Here is a 17253-nt window from a genome sequence, read left to right on the forward strand (position 1 = left end):
CCGGGTTCCTCATGGGCCTCCATGGATCCGGGTTACTCCTATGTCGGTACGGATCCGGCCTGCTGATCCTGGGCTGGACTTCTTCCTTCATGATCAACGAGCAATCGGGCCGCCCGATGGGCCACATGCCTCATCACCGTCTGTGGGCCACCCGGGCTTGCCGGATCTAGGCACTGTCGATGGTACACCTATGAAGTATACCCACAACACGCGGTGTCCGGAACGACGCAAACCCGGCCCAAATCTGGGCCGGGTTTGCGTGGCCGCGGATGGCACGCGGCGTCCTCGCGTGTCCGCCTGGTCCGCGTGGCTGGCCCACCTGTCGGTGCCCCAGTCCTATTAAATGTGGACTGGGGGGGGGGGGGAATGTCCCTATCCAATCCCCACTCTCCACTCCGGCCGCACGCACGAGCTCGAAGCTTCCGCGCCGCCATGGCCCCGAAGCGGGAGTTCGAACCGTCCGCCAACGACCACGAGGCCTGCAGCAGCCGGCCAGTCACGCCGGCGCCATTCGCCATGGGACTGCCGGCGACGCCCAGACGCGACCGGATCTACGTCACCGTAGCGGTGGCGCAGATGTTCTGGGACGCCGTCGTCCCAATGCCGTGGGGGGACGTGCACCTCCCCCACGGCTAGCACCTGAGCCCAGATCGGGTTCCGGTGCCGCCCATCCCGGGCTCCGGCCGCGCCCGCGTCGCGGAGATCCGGAGGCGCCGCGCGCAGCTGCCGGCGGACCTCCAGGAGGACCCCGCTTACGGCGACGCAAGTCCCAACTGGGACTCGTGGTTCGAGGTGGAGCACGATGCGCGCCGGCACACGTGCTTCACCTCCGCGACGGCGCGGCCTCGCGCGCAGCCGCGCACACCTGCAAGGCGGGCTGGTCGGCGCCCCGGCGGCCTCTACATCGGCGAGCCCCAGCCCCAGCCCCAGGAGGAGGAGGACGACCCGGAGCTGCAGGCGGCGCTCGCGGCGTCCCGCGAGCAGAGCGACCTCGACGAGCTGGCCAAATGGCCGCACCTCGCCGAGACGCTGCCTCCGCGCTGGAGGAGGCGGCCAGGAAGGCCCAGGAGGACGCCCAGGCGGAGGCGTGAGCCTTCCTCGAGCTGGCGCGCCGTCAGGAGGAGGCCACGCGCCAGGCGACGCTCCGGGATAAGGAGGAGCACCGGGGCGCTCCGGCTACAGGCGGAGCTGCAGGCCGCAGCGGAGGAGCAGCTCCGGCAGGAGTCCGCGCGGAGGGCACGGCTGGGCAGGCCGGCGAGCCCGCCGAACCCGCACTCCGCCTGGGAAAGGGCGCAGTGGTCACCCTGGCCGGAGTCCCCGGTGCCCTCCGGCGTTTCGAGCTGGAACAGCGCGTCGCCGCCGGGGCTGCCGGCGGCCACCGTGCTCGCAAACCCTGGCTAGGGTTTCTTTTTTTTTTAGTTTAAAGCCAGGGCTTTCTTTTGTGTAAAAATTGCCCAAAATAGGGCTAAGTTTAACTAACGACTAGTTTAAATTTATTTTTTGTTATTTTTATTTCTCATTTTCATTTTTGTTTTTTTATTACATATGCGTTGCGTCCGCGCATTGGGCGCAGCGTGCGACCCAAACGGACACGCGGACGCGGGCCGCTGTCCGGATGTCCGCTCGGCCACCCAAACGGCCCAAAACGGACGGTCCAGCGCGTCCGTTTGGATCGCCCGATTGGAGATGCCCTAACCTGCACAGGGAGAAGGCCGCCGCTATAGAAGTTGGCTGCCGGAGATGCTGTTGACGGAGAAAAGACCTGGCGGCAGAGGGGAAGGCGCCATCGCTGTATCGCCGTCCTCGCGACCCTTCGCTCTCTCAACGAACGAGGCCTTAATGCCATCAGTTAAACACGTTCTAATAAAAGGTACCAACACCGATGTAATGCAGGTGCAGCTAGGTCTATCGGCATATCCTAGTATATCATCTTCATAACAATCCAATCCACAGCTCGATCTGGATAACACTACATATATTGGCGCGAAGCTTGCAATTGTTCGTCGACCGATTCGGTGGCCCATACATATGCGCGCATGGCATGATGGCATCTAATGCAGGACGGCAGGGGAGCACACGTGCAGCAGGTGGGCTTCGGCTGAACTTGTCGCGCGGTAACTAAAACCATGCGCGCGCGCGTGCATGCCGAAGCAGCAACGCATCAACAATGCGAGATCCAGCACACATCATCCATCTATACATCCATTCGTAGTCCCATGATATTCCCATTGCCATCTGTCCCATGATATAGTTCAGATCTTGACCTGCGTCGCTCCTAGGACAGCTCGGGCGAAATCGTAGCCGTCGCCTCCCCCTTCCCATCCAGCCCCCTTTTCCCACGTCGACGTCGAAGGATGCCGCAGGTCAAACGTTGCGCGGCAGACGGCGGTGGCGGGCTCTCATCCTTGAGCGCAACTGTTTGTGGTGGAGTCCTCTTCCTCCTCGAGTGGTTGGATCTCCAGCTAGAGTTTTGTAGCGGCCCTGGTCGGCTTGGCTTGTCCGGCGAAGATGGACACCGGGGCGGTGGCCCTGGACTTCTTCCGCGATCTTGGCGGGCGTTGTGGCTGCAAGGGTGGCACGGCGCCTGATTCGATAGATTAGGTAAAGCTCACCCCCTCATATACGCGTGGTGTGGGTGGTGGCCCAAGTGCCCGCTGAGACCTCAGGTCTGCTGTTGGGAGTCGGCGAGCGGTGGTGTGGGGATTTGCTGATCTGACTAATAAAGGTGGCAGTCATTTGGTTCTTCTCGCTCCAAGTGGGGGTTCTGCTTCGCCTGCTCTCACTGATCTGGCCGTTGGCGAGTTTTGAAAGGCTTTACCGACGATCTCGATTGGGCGCCTAATGCCTCTAGATTGCTATATCCGATGAGATTCGATCTTGTGCACCCATATTTTTGGCTGGGTGGCTTTAGGAGGGAGTTGCCATCAGGGACATGTCGATTTTAGATTTCCATGGAGAAGATGGTGGCAGAGAATGACATGGAGGATGTGGTCTGAGGTCCAGTAATGACGGACTGAGTATTCGAGGCGTTAAGGACTTTGCTTGGTGTTTCTTGACTTGCAGCGGCGGTATCAGGAAGCAAGGGTGGCAGCACGGGTCACTAGTGGAAAACAGGGCTTTCGTGGGAGCCTTTTGTCGCGGGCGCGCCTGCACCCGCGACAAATGGCCTGGCCACGTCGCCCCGAAACCATTTGGAGCGAGCCGGGCCTTTTATCGCGCCCTTTTGTCGCGGGCCGTATCACAACCCGCGACAAAAGGGGTCTGAGCTCTGGCGCCTCCTGCCAGCACCCCTTTTGTCGCGGGTCGTAATACGGCCCGCGACAAAAGGGCCATGCCTATATATACACGCAGCCAGCCCCCCCACCTCCCTACATTTTTTTCCTTGGTGGTGAAAGGTGGAGGTGTATGCTAGCTCATTTTTTCTTCATGTGCACAAGAGGTGTTTGATGGAATGCTTGTGAGGGATGCCACTTGATTTTATTTGATAAGATTTCTCCTCCTTTTGATCCTAAAAGGTTAGCAACTATTTTCTCGTATATACATAGTCCGTACAATACTAATTTTAGCAAGGTGATTGCATCTGATACACTTATGATGCGGATGAGTCATCCATGGATGTACGGTAACCGATGTGCTCCCGCTTTCGGAGAGGGCGTGAATTCTTTCCTGCTTGTGGCCGAGGCCAACAAGTCGAAGCAAGGTTTTATGTGTTGTCCATGTCTGAAATGTAAGAATGAGAAGGATTACTCTTGCTCAAGAGACATTAAGAGCCACCTGCTTCGGTTTGGATTCATGTCCAGCTATAATGTTTGGACCAAGCACGGAGAAGAAGGGGTTATGATGGAAGACGGCGATGAAGAAGAAGATAACGATGACCAGTACCGATCTATGTTCTCCGAATGCGATGATACCGCAATGGACGACAATGAAGAAGAAGGAGGTGAAGAACAGGTAGCGAGATGATCCCGTTGATGATGATCTTCGTCGGGCCATTTCGATGCAAGAAGAGATCGTGCCACGGATAAGGAGAGGTTGCGGTTCGACAAGATGTTAGAGGACCACCACAAATTGTTGTACCCAGGTTGTGAAGATGGACATAGAAGGCTGGGTAGCATATTGGAATTGCTGAAATGGAAGGCAGAGGTCGGTGTGACTGATTCGGGATTTGAAAAATTGATGTTAATATTAAAGAAGCTGTTTCCAAGAAATAACGAATTGCCCGTCAGTACATATGAAGCAAAGAAGCTTGTCTGCCCTCTAGGATTAGATGTGCGGAAGATACATGCATGCATTAATGATCGTATCCTCTACCGCGGTGAGAAATACGAGAATTTGAATAAATGCCCGATATGCGGTGCATTGCGGTATAAGATCGGAAAAGATGACCCCGGTGATTGATGACCCACAAGTATAGGGGGTGTATCGCAGTATCTTCGATAAGTAAGAATGTCGATCCCAACGAGGAGCGAAGGTGTTGACAAGCACTTTCGATGAAGGATTCACCGTAAATGCTCACGGACAGGTATTCGGGGGTTTTGATGTAACGGATGAATAAAGTACGAGTAAGTAAAATGCGAGAGAAATAATTGCAGCGAGTGGCCCAATCCTTTTTAGCACAAAGGACAAGCCGGTTTGTTTACTTATAATGACCAAACGTTCTCGAGGACACACGGGGTTTTAGTCTAGTGCTTTCGCTACATACAGTTGATTAATCTTCATTGTTTTGATAAGTGTTGTGTGGGTGAACCTATGCTAATGTACCGCCCTTCCTAGGACTAATACATCTTGTGATTATACCCCTTGCAAGCATCCGCAACTACAAGAAAGTAATTAAGATAAATCTAACCACGGCCTTAAACTCTGAGATCCTGCGATCCCTCCTGCATCGATATACCAACGGGGGTTTAGGTTTCTGTCACTCCGGCAACCCCGCAATTGGCAAACGAGTACAAGATGCATTCCCCTAGGCCCATAAATGGTGAAGTGTCGTGTAGTCGACGTTCACACGACACCACTAGAAGAATAACACCACAACTTAAATATCATAACATTGAATATTACTCAACCATAATTCACTACTAGCATTTAGACTTCACCCATGTCCTCAAGAACTAAACGAACTACTCACGAGACATCATATGGAACATGATCAGAGGTGATATGATGATGAATAACAATCTGAACATAAACCTTGGTTCAATGGTTCACTCAATAGCATCAACGACAAGTAGAAATCAGTATCGGGAGAGTTTCCCCTATCAAACAATCAAGATCAAACCCAAATTGCTACAGCGGTGACGATGTCCAGCGGTGGAGATGGCGGTGATGATGGTGGAGATGATGATGATGGTGATGGAGATGATGTACAGCTCGATGGCGGTGACGATGGCATCGATTTCCCCCTCCGGGAGGGAATTTCCCCGGCGGATTCCTGCCCGCCGGAGAGCTCTTTTCTCTCTGGTGTTCTCCGCCCCGCAGAGGCGGCCGTAACCCTTCGTGAGGATTCCTCTGTGGCTTAGGTCTTCGGGACGAAGGGTTTCGCGGAGAAAAGGAGGCGAAAGAGGCCGAGGGGGCTCCACACCACATGGTGGCGCGGCCAGGCCATGGGCCGCGCCACCCTATGGTGTGGGCCCACCTTGGGACCAGCCGGCTCCCCTTCCGGCTTCCTCCGTCATCCGGAAAAATAGGATTTTTGGTAAAACTTCCTTCCACAGTTGATCTTCCGAAATATTGCATCCCGACGAGTGCTTCCAGCGAGAATCCCGGCTCCGGTGCTCGATCTCCAAATAATCATGAAACATGCAAAATAGATGAAATAACATAAGTATTGTGTCCCAATATGAAATATATCAATGAATAACAGCAAATTATGATATAAAATAGTGATGCAAATTGGACGTATCAACTCCCCCAAGCTTAGACTTCGCTTGTCCCCAAGCGAAACTGAACTCGGTAAACAGGACCACATGTTTATGGAGTGAAGAGTCGATAAATAAAATACGGACAAGAAGCATCATATTCATTCACACAAGACATTATAGTAAACAACTTCCTCATATAACTCAACTTGAAACAGGTATAAGGTAGTCACAAATAAAGGTGCATAAGGAATCATAATTGGTGATGGCAAACTTTGTTCCTGGTCAGAGAACAGTTAACAGATTATACTTATCTATTGAGCAGCGCTCTCATATTAAAACTTATGGTAAACTTGCATACTCAATCATATTAATCATTGATGACTTTCAAGGCTATATTCATTCAGGTAAAACTTGTACTAAACAAGAAAGAGTAAAAACATGATGAAGCAAATCACAATATAATAGTTTGATCACAACAACTCAAATGCTTGCTTGAGATGGAGGGAAATAGGTTTACTGACTCAGCATAAATTAAAATACAGGCCCTTCGCAGAGGGAAGCAGGGATTAAATCATGTGCTAGAGCTTTTTCAGTTTTGAAATCATATGAAGAGAATAAAAGTAAAGTTTTGAGAGGTGTTTGTTGTTGTCAACGACTGGTAGCGGGTACTCTAACCCCCTTGCCAAATAGACCTCCAAAGAGCGGCTCCCATGAAGGACGTTATCTCTACCAGCAAGGTAGATCATCCCTCTTCTCTTTTGTTTACACATGTACTTTAGTTTATTTAAGGATGACACTCCCCCCAACCTTTGCTTACACAAGCCATGGCTAACCGAATCCTCGGGTGCCTTCCAACAATCTCATACCATGGAGGAGTGTCTATTGCAAAATTAAGTTGCTTACTGATAAATCAGAGCAAAACATGTGAAGAGAATTATTAATGAAAGTTGATTAATTGGGGCTGGGAACCCCGTTGCCAGCTCTTATTGCAAAATTATAGGATAAGTGGATGAAGCCACTAGTCCTTTAATGGAGGCTGCCTAACAAGACTGAAAGATAAAACACCACATACTTCCTCATGAGCTATAAAACATTGACACAAATAAGAAGTAATAAGTTTTGAATTGTTTAAAGGTAGCACATGAAGTATTTACTTGGAATGGCAGAAAATACCATGCAGTAGGTAGATATGGTGGACACAATTGGCATAGGTTTGGGTTCAGGTTTGGATGCACGAGAAGTATTCCCTCTCAGTACAGGTCTTTGGCTAGCAAGGTTAAATAGCAAGCACAGGAGTTGAGGGAAACAAACAAATATACATGTGATAGAAACAATCATGCATCTTACTTGTAAGCACAAACAGTTTTAACTTTAGAATACTAAGCTAAGAACTGATAAGAAAGATAATAACATCTTCTACATTTGTTTCCTCTATTCTTCTAAAACTCAAAGTGTTGTTGCTATTGACCATTGCTAAGTTTGCCAAAACCAAATAGATTAACTCAATGCTCCCAAAGTGGTACCAATACTAAAATCAAGATCAATCATATAGTAGAAATTGCAAACTAAAATAAGGTGTGCAATATGTAAATGATAAGACTTCTCATTAATATTCCATAACGATAACTCACACCAAGGGATACATAGACAAACTAAAGGAGAGATACTTCCATGCTGCAACCCATCTCATACGATAACTTCCCTACTCATGATATGACACTACTTGATAGTAAAAAGTAAAAGGTAATGATAATGTGATACCGCGGCACTCCCCCAAGCTTGGAACAAACCAAGGGGATGCCAATACCGATGATGGATTACTCCTTTGGCGATGGTGGTGATGAATCCCTCATGCGCTTCTTACGGATCTCCTTCGACTTCAGCTTCTCGGCTTGGCAAATCCGCACTAAGTCTCGAAGAGATTCATTGTTATCCGAAGTCGGCGATGGCGAACCCGTGACGGGCATCAAGTAATATCCCAACATTCTACGGAGTCGGTGATTCTCCTCCCCGAGTATCTCCACTTCTCTTCTTAGAGCCCGGTATTGACCACAAAACTCATCGGTAGTCCGTAGAGCTTCTTCCAACGACAGGGAAAGAGTCGAGGCCAAGAGCAGGGGGTAAAGGTCCCCGCAAGTTATGAGAGAAAGAACGACGAGTATCAACAGATCCCACCAAGACTTGCTTACTCCCCACAGCTTGTTGCTCTTGTTTTGACGACACCCTTCTCACTTCTTCCTTCGAAAGCCCTTTGCCCTTGTTGTCGGAGGCCATGGTGCTTCTAAATTGAAAACAGATCCTGGCAGAAACAGCTCGAAACAAAACACGTCGAGAAAACGATATACGGACCTCCAGGGGTCCGGGGGATTTTATAATAAAAAATTTCAGAACAAACGAAAAGTACCAGGTCGAACCAGAGTCGGAAAGGGGCGACGAGGCGGTGCCACCATAGGTCGGCGCGGCCAGGCTGGGGCCCGCGTCGGCCTGTGGTGTCACGCCCTCGTGCGTCTTTTCCACTCCGTTTCGATCTCGTAATTTTTCATATTTTCCAAAAACAGCAAAAATAATGTTCGGAAAGTAAATCGCGAACTTTTCATTACCGATCTTGTTACCTATTCAAAGTCGAGTTACGGCGAACTGTCAATTTGTCCTTTGATGAAAGCCTCCGGTGTTTCCACTCGAATAATATCAACATCAACATTATAAGAATCACCTGAGATATAATGCTTGAGTCTTTGTCCATTCACCACTTGTGTAGCATTGCCTTGGAGAGAGCTAATTTTAATTGCTCTTGAACGATACACCTCCTCAACAACATATGGTCCTTCCCATTTCGAGAGTAATTTCCCTGCAAAGAATCTGAGACGACACCGATACAATAGGACTTTATCCCCAATATTAAACTCTCTTTTGATGATCCTTCTATCATGCCATTTTTTAACTTTTTCTTTAAAGAGTTTAGCATTTTCATAAGCTTCACTTCTCCATTCATCTAGAGAACTTAATTGTAGCAACCTCTTATCACCGGCAAGTTTAGGATCTTTATTTAATTCTCTAACGACCCGATAAGCTTTGTGTTCTAGTTCTAAAGGTAAATGACAAGCTTTTCCGTAAACCATTTTATAAGGCGACATTCCCATGGGGTTTTTATAAGCAGTTCTATAAGCCCATAGTGCTTCTTTCAATTTACTAGCCCAATTCTTTCTAGATTTATTAACGGTTTTCTGCAAGATAGATTTAATTTCTCTATTTGATAGTTATACTTGACCACTACTTTGAGGGTGATAAGCGGAAGCAATTCTATGATTAATACCATACTTAGCAAGAGTTTTTCTAAAACCTCCATGAATAAAATGAGAACCTCCATCAGTCATAATATATCTAGGTACTCCAAATCTAGGAAAAATAACATCTAAAAGCATTTTTAAAGAGGTCTCACCATCAGCACTTTTTGTAGGTATGGTTTCCACCCATTTAGTAACATAATCAACAGCAACAAGTATATGAGTGTTACCTTTTGAAGAGGGAAAAGGTCCCATGAAGTCAAATCCCCAATAATCAAACGGTTCAATAACAAGAGTATAATTCATAGGCATTTCATTGCGTACTGGAGATATTACCAACCCTTTGACATTCATCACAAGATAAAATAAACTTCCTTGCATCTTTGAAGAGAGTTGGCCAATAAAAACCTGATTGTAGAACCTTTTGCGTGGTTCAATCTCCGGCGTGATGTCCTCCATAAGCACTGCCATGACATTTACTCAATATCTCTTGTTGTTCATATTCGGGAACACACCTTCGCAGAATACCATCCACTCCTTCTTTATATAAGTGTGGGTCATCCCAGAAATAATGCCTCAAGTCATAAAAGAATTTCCTCCTCTGCTGAGCTGAAAAGGTTGGAGGCAAGTACTTGGAAACAATAAAGTTAGCATAATCGGCATACCAAGGATCGTCTCGCGAGCTCACCTTTATTACAGCCAATTGTTCATTTGGAAAACTATCATTAACGAGAACGAGGGTCATAAGCAATATTTTCCAATCTAGACAAATTATCGAGCAACGGGATTATCAGCACCTTTCCTATCTACAATATGTAAATCAAATTCTTGCAAAAGAAGTACCCATCTAATAAGCCTCGGCTTAGCATCTTTCTTTGTCATGAGGTATCTAATTGCGGCATGATCGAGTATGAATCGTAACTTTTGAATCAACAATATAAGATCTAAATTTATCACAAGCAAAGACTACGGCTAACAATTCTTTTTCGGTAGTAGCATAATTTCTTTGAGCAGCATCAAGAGTTTTGCTAGCATAATGAATAACATTTAATTTTTTATCTACTCGCTTGTCCAAGAACAGCGCCTACAGCAAAATCACTAGCATCACACATAATTTCAAAAGGTAAGTTCCAATCAGGAGGTTCAACTATAGGAGCAGTTGTTAAGGCTTTCTTTAGAGTCTCAAAAGCTTCCTTACAATCATCATCAAAAACAAAAGGTACATCTTTTTGAAGAAGATTAGTAAGAGGCTTTGAAATCTTGGAGAAATCTTTAATAAATCTCCTATAAAACCCAGCATGACCAAGAACACTACGAATACCTTTAACATCCCTTGGATAGGGCATCTTCTCAATAGCTTCAACTTTAGCTCTATCAACTTCAATACCTCTCTCAGAAATTTTATGTCCCAATACAATTCCTTCATTAACCATAAAGTGGCATTTCTCCCAATTAAGAACAAGGTTAGTTTCTTCACATCTACTGCAAAACTTTATCAAGGTTTCGCAAGCAACTATCAAAAGAATTCCCATAGACAGAAAAATCATCCATGAATACTTCCACAATACTCTCACAAAAGCCATGAAAAATAGCAGACATGCATCTTTGAAAAGTAGCAGGAGCATTACATAAACCAAAAGGCATACGCCTATAAGCATAAGTTCCATAGGGACAAGTAAAAGTGGTTTTCTCTTGATCTTTAGCCTTAACAGCAATTTGTGAAAACCCAGAATAACCATCAAGAAAGCAAAAATGAGTATTTTTAGACAACCTTTCTAGCATTTGATCAATAAATGGTAAAGGGTAATGATCTTTTTTAGTAACCTTATTAACTTTTCGATAATCAATGCACATTCTATACCCTACAACTACTCTTTGAGGTATGAGCTCATCATTATCATTAGGCACAACGAGTCATTCCTCCTTTCTTAGGAACGCAATGCACAGGACTAACCCATCTACTATCAGCAATAGGATATATAATACCAGCTTCAAGAAGTCGTAATACCTCATTTCTTACCACATCCTTCATCTTGGGAATTAGACGACGCCTGAGGTTCAACAACGGGCTTCGCATCATCTTCCATATTAATGGCGTGTTGGCAAATAGAGGGAGAAATCCCCTTCAAGTCATCAAGAGTATAGCCAATAGCACCTCGGTGTTTCTTCAATATTTGCAATAATCTTTCTTCTTCAAACTCTGTAAGTTTAGAACTAATAATAACAGGATATATTTTCTTATCATCAATATGAGCATATTTAACATTATTAGGCAAAGGCTTTAAATCAAAAACAGGATCTTCCTTTGGTGGCGGTGTTGTACCCAAGTCTTCCACCGGTAAATCATGCTTGAGAATAGGTTGGCGAAGAAAAAATCTCCTCAAGCTCATCTCTTTCTTTCCTAAAAACTTCACTCTCGCTATCCTCCAAATGTTGCTGCAAAGGATTATTAGGAACAAGAACAATAGATGCACACTGCTCCATTTTAAAATCATTACTAGGCAAATCAGCTTTATAAGGAGTTTTGGTAAATTTAGAGAAGTTAAACTCATAAGACTCACCAACAAATTTAGTCAAAATTTTCTCTTTCTTACAATCTATAATAGCTCCACAAGTATTTAGAAAAGGTCTACCAAAAATGAAAGGACAATAATCACTAGCAGCAGAACCAAGTACCAAAAAGTCAGCAGGATATTTAATCTTACCACATAGAACTTCCACATCTCGAACAATACCAATTGGAGAAATAGTTTCTCTATTAGCCAGCTGAATAACCACATCAATATCTTCAAGTTCACAAGAATCAATTTCGTGCATAATCTCCGTGTAAAGCTCATAAGGTATAGCACTAACACTTGCACCAATATCACATAAACCATAATAGCAATGATCACCAATTCTAACGAGATATCATAGGAACACTAGCTTGTTTGGGTTTATTAGGATGTGAAACAATATTAGAAGCATCTTCACAGAAAATAATATGACCATCCTCTACATTTTGAGTCACAAGATCTTTAACTATTGCAACAGCAGGTTCAACTGTTATTTGTTCTTCGGGTTCGATAGGTTTCTTTTCACTTTTATGAACCGCACTATTTATAACGAGTACTCCCTCATTTTAGCAGGAAAAGGAGTTTTTTCAATATAAGCTTCGGGAATAACACGATCAACGAGTTTCAACTACAACACACTTATTAATAGATGAATCAATTTTATCTTTATACGGTTCATAATACTTATCAAAATTCTTCTTAGGCAATTCATAATGAGAGGCAAAAGCTTTATAAAGGTTTGCAGCAACTTGAGAATCAAGACCATATGTAGCACTCATATTACGAAATGTATCGAGTATCCATAAAAGCTTCAATGCATTTATAATCATAAATTATACCGATTCTCTATCCTTGTCGTTCTCCCAGACCTTCGGTATTTTCTTGGATCCGATCAAGAAGGTCCCTTTTAAACTCTTCTTTGTTGCGTGTAAATGATCCGGAACAAGAAGTATCCAACAAGGTTTTGTCTTGAAAAGAAAGTCTTGCATAGAAATTATCAATAATAACATTACCGGGAAGCTCATGAATGGGGCATTTGAGCATTAAAGACTTCAATCTCCCCCAAGCTTGGGCAATACTCTCTCCATCATGAGGCCAGAAATTATATATGCGGTTCCGATCTTTGTGAATTTCACTTGGAGGATAAAATTTGGAATAAAATAAAGGCACAATGTCCTCCCAATCAAGAAAATCACCATTCTTCAGCAATTTATACCAATGCGCCGCTTTACCAGACAGCGATATAGAGAATAGTTTCTTCCTAACTTCATTCATAGCAATACCTGCACATTTGAATAACCCGCATAATTCATGCAAAAACAGTAAATGATCACCAGGATGGACAGTTCCATCCCCTTCATAGCGGTTATCCATAACATGTTCAATAATTTTCGTAGGTATTTTATATGGTATTACTTCCTCACCTGGCGCCTCATCCACTACCGTTGCGGTAGTAGTAGATTTCCCAAATAGAAATTGAAGAGAAGATCTCTCCATAATGACTTATAGCAGCAGGCAGAAATAAAATTAGCACAAACATTAAAGGTTTTCCTTACCAATTCCACTTACCAATAGCGCTTCACTCCCCGGCAACGGCGCCAGAAAATAGTCTTGATGACCCACAAGTATAGGGGGTGTATCGCAGTATCTTCGATAAGTAAGAATGTCGATCACAACGAGGAGCAGAAGGTGTTGACAAGCAGTTTCGATGAAGGATTCACTGTAAATGCTCACAGACAGGTATTCAGGGGGTTTTGATGTAACAGATGAATAAAATACGAGTAAGTAAAATGCGAGAGAAATAATTGCAGCGAGTGGCCCAATCCTTTTTAGCACAAAGGACAAGCCGGTTTGTTTACTTATAATGACCAAACGTTCTCGAGGACACACAGGGTTTTAGTCTAGTGCTTTCGCTACATACAGTTGATTAATCTTCATTAAGAGCCACCTGCTTCGGTTTGGATTCATGTCCAGCTATAATGTTTGGACCAAGCACGGAGAAGAAGGGGTTATGATGGAAGACGGCGATGAAGAAGAAGATAACGATGACCAGTACCGATCTATGTTCTCTGAATGCGATGATACCGCAATGGACGACAATGAAGAAGAAGGAGGTGAAGAACAGTAGCGAGATGATCCCGTTGATGATGATCTTCGTCGGGCCATTTCGATGCAAGAAGAGACCGTGCCACGGATAAGGAGAGGTTGCAGTTCGACAAGATGTTAGAGGACCACCACAAATTGTTGTACCCAGGTTGTGAAGATGGACATAGAAGGCTGGGTAGCATATTGGAATTGCTGAAATGGAAGGCAGAGGTCGGTGTGACTGATTCGGGATTTGAAAAATTGATGTTAATATTAAAGAAGCTGTTTCCAAGAAATAACGAATTGCCCGTCAGTACATATGAAGCAAAGAAGCTTGTCTGCCCTCTAGGATTAGATGTGCAGAAGATACATGCATGCATTAATGACTGTATCCTCTACCGCGGTGAGAAATACGAGAATTTGAATAAATGCCCGATATGCGGTGCATTGCGGTATAAGATCAGAAAAGATGACCCTGGTGATTGATGACCCACAAGTATAGGGGGTGTATCGCAGTATCTTCGATAAGTAAGAATGTCGATCCCAACGAGGAGCAGAAGGTGTTGACAAGCACTTTCGATGAAGGATTCACTGTAAATGCTCACAGACGAGTATTCGGGGGGTTTTGATGTAACAGATGAATAAAGTACGAGTAAGTAAAATGCGAGAGAAATAATTGCAGCGAGTGGCCCAATCCTTTTTAGCACAAAGGACAAGCCGGTTTGTTTACTTATAATGACCAAACGTTCTCGAGGACACACGGGGTTTTAGTCTAGTGCTTTCGCTACATACAGTTGATTAATCTTCATTGTTTTGATAAGTGTTGTGTGGGTGAACCTATGCTAATGTACCGCCCTTCCTAGGACTAATACATCTTGTGATTATACCCCTTGCAAGCATCCGCAACTACAAGAAAGTAATTAAGATAAATCTAACCACAGCCTTAAACTCTAAGATCCTGCGATCCCTCCTGCATCGATATACCAACGGGGGTTTAGGTTTCTGTCACTCCGGCAACCCCGCAATTGGCAAACGAGTACAAGATGCATTCCCCTAGGCCCATAAATGGTGAAGTGTCGTGTAGTCGACGTTCACACGACACCACTAGAAGAATAACACCACAACTTAAATATCATAACATTGAATATTACTCAACCATAATTCACTACTAGCATTTAGACTTCACCCATGTCCTCAAGAACTAAACGAACTACTCATGAGACATCATATGGAACATGATCAGAGGTGATATGATGATGAATAACAATCTGAACATAAACCTTGGTTCAATGGTTTCACTCAATAGCATCAACGACAAGTAGAAATCAGTATCGGGAGAGTTTCCCCTATCAAACAATCAAGATCAAACCCAAATTGCTACAGCGGTGACGATGTCCAGCGGTGGAGATGGTGGTGATGATGGTGGAGATGATGATGATGGTGATGGAGATGATGTCCAGCTCGATGGCGGTGATGATGGCGTCGATTTCCCCCTCCGGGAGGGAATTTCCCCGGCGGATTCCTGCCCACCGGAGAGCTCTTTTCTCTCTGGTGTTCTCCGCCCCGCAGAGGCGGCTATAACCCTTCGTGATGATTCCTCTGTGGCTTAGGTCTTCGGGACGAAGGGTTTCGCGAAGAAAAGGAGGCGAAAGAGGCCGAGGGGGCTCCACACCACATGGTGGCGCGGCCAGGCCATGGGCCGCGCCACCCTATGGTGTGGGCCCACCTTGGGTCCAGGCTGGCTCCCCCTTCCGGCTTCCTCCGTATCCGGAAAAATAGGATTTTTGGTAAAACTTCCTTCCACAGTTGATCTTCCGAAATATTGCATCCTGACGGTGCTTTTTCCAGCGAGAATCCCGGCTCGGTGCTCGATCTCCAAATAATCATGAAACATGCAAAATAGATGATATAACATAAGTATTGTGTCCCAATATGAAATATATCAATGAATAACAGCAAATTATGGTATAAAATAGTGATGCAAATTGGACGTATCAGTGATGTTGAGGGTGAGCCACCCAGGAAGAGGGTTCCTGCGAAGGTGATGTGGTATGCTCCCATAATACCACGGTTGAAACGTTTTTTCAGAAACAAAGAGCATGCCAAGTTGTTGCGATGGCACATGGAAGAACGTAAGAAAGACGCGATGTTGAGGCACCCCGCTGATGGTCGGCAGTGGAGAAACATCGGGAGAGAGTTCCCGGATTTTGCGGGTGAGGCAAGGAACTTATACTTTGGTCTAAGTACCGATGGCATGAATCCTTTTGGGGAGCAGAGCTGCAGTCACAGACACCTGGCCCGTGACTCTATGTATCTACAACCTTCCTCCTTGGTTGTGCATGAAGCGGAAGTTCATTATGATGCCAGTGCTTATCCAAGGCCCAAAGCAACCGGGCAACGACATTGATGTGTACCTAAGGCCATTAGTCGATGAACTTTTCGAGTTGTGGGCCAAACCAGGTGTACGTGTGTGGGATGAGCACACCGAGCAAGAATTTGACCGACGAGCATTGCTATTCGTAACCATCAATGATTGGCCTGCTCTTAGTAACATTTCAGGACAGACAAACAAAGGATACAATGCATGCACACACTGTTTAGATGAGACTGAAAGTAAATATTTGGGAAAAAGCAGAAAAGTTGTGTACCCGTTCAATCGTCGTTTCCTTCCGCGCAAGCATCCCTTAAGGAAAAAAGGCAAGCATTTCGATGGCGAGGCTGACCGCCGTCCGAAGCCTGTCCCCTGTAGTGGTGCTGATATATTTGACATGGTCAAGGATTTAAATGTTATCTTTGGAAAGGGTCCAGGCAGTCGACCTGTTCCGAAAGACGATGACGGACACGCCCCCATGTGGAAGAAGAAATCTATTTTTTGGGAGCTAGAATATTGGAAAGTCCTGGAAGTCCGCTCTGCAATCGACGTGATGCACCTGACCAAGAATCTTTGTGTGAATATTCTAGGTTTTCTGGGCGTGTATGGAAAGACAAAAGATACACCAGAAGCACGGGAGGACCAGGAAAGTCATAAAGGACGAAACGGCAATCATCCAGGGCAGTTTGTAGGGCCTGCCAACTACGCTCTTACCAAACAAGAGAAGGAGATCTTTTTTGAAGCCCTATTCAGTATCAAGGTTCCGTCCGGTTTCTCGTCGAATATAAAGGGAATAGTAAATATGAAGGAGAAAAAATTCCGGAACCCGAAGTCCCATGATCGCCACGTGCTTATGACACAATTGCTTCCGGTTGCATTGAGGGGACTTCTACCGGAAAATGTTCGACTAGCCATTGTGAAGATATGTGCATTCCTCAACGCAATTTCTCGGAAGGTAATGGATCCGAAACTTTGTCGGGATTACGGGAAGATGTGGTCGAATGTCTTGTCAGCTTCGAGTTGTTGTTCCCACCATCCTTCTTCAATATTATGACGCACCTCCTCGTTCACCTAGTTGAAGAGATTAGAATTATCGG

Source organism: Lolium rigidum, chromosome 6, assembly GCF_022539505.1.
Source record: "Lolium rigidum isolate FL_2022 chromosome 6, APGP_CSIRO_Lrig_0.1, whole genome shotgun sequence".
NCBI classification, from domain to species: Eukaryota; Viridiplantae; Streptophyta; class Magnoliopsida; order Poales; family Poaceae; genus Lolium; species Lolium rigidum.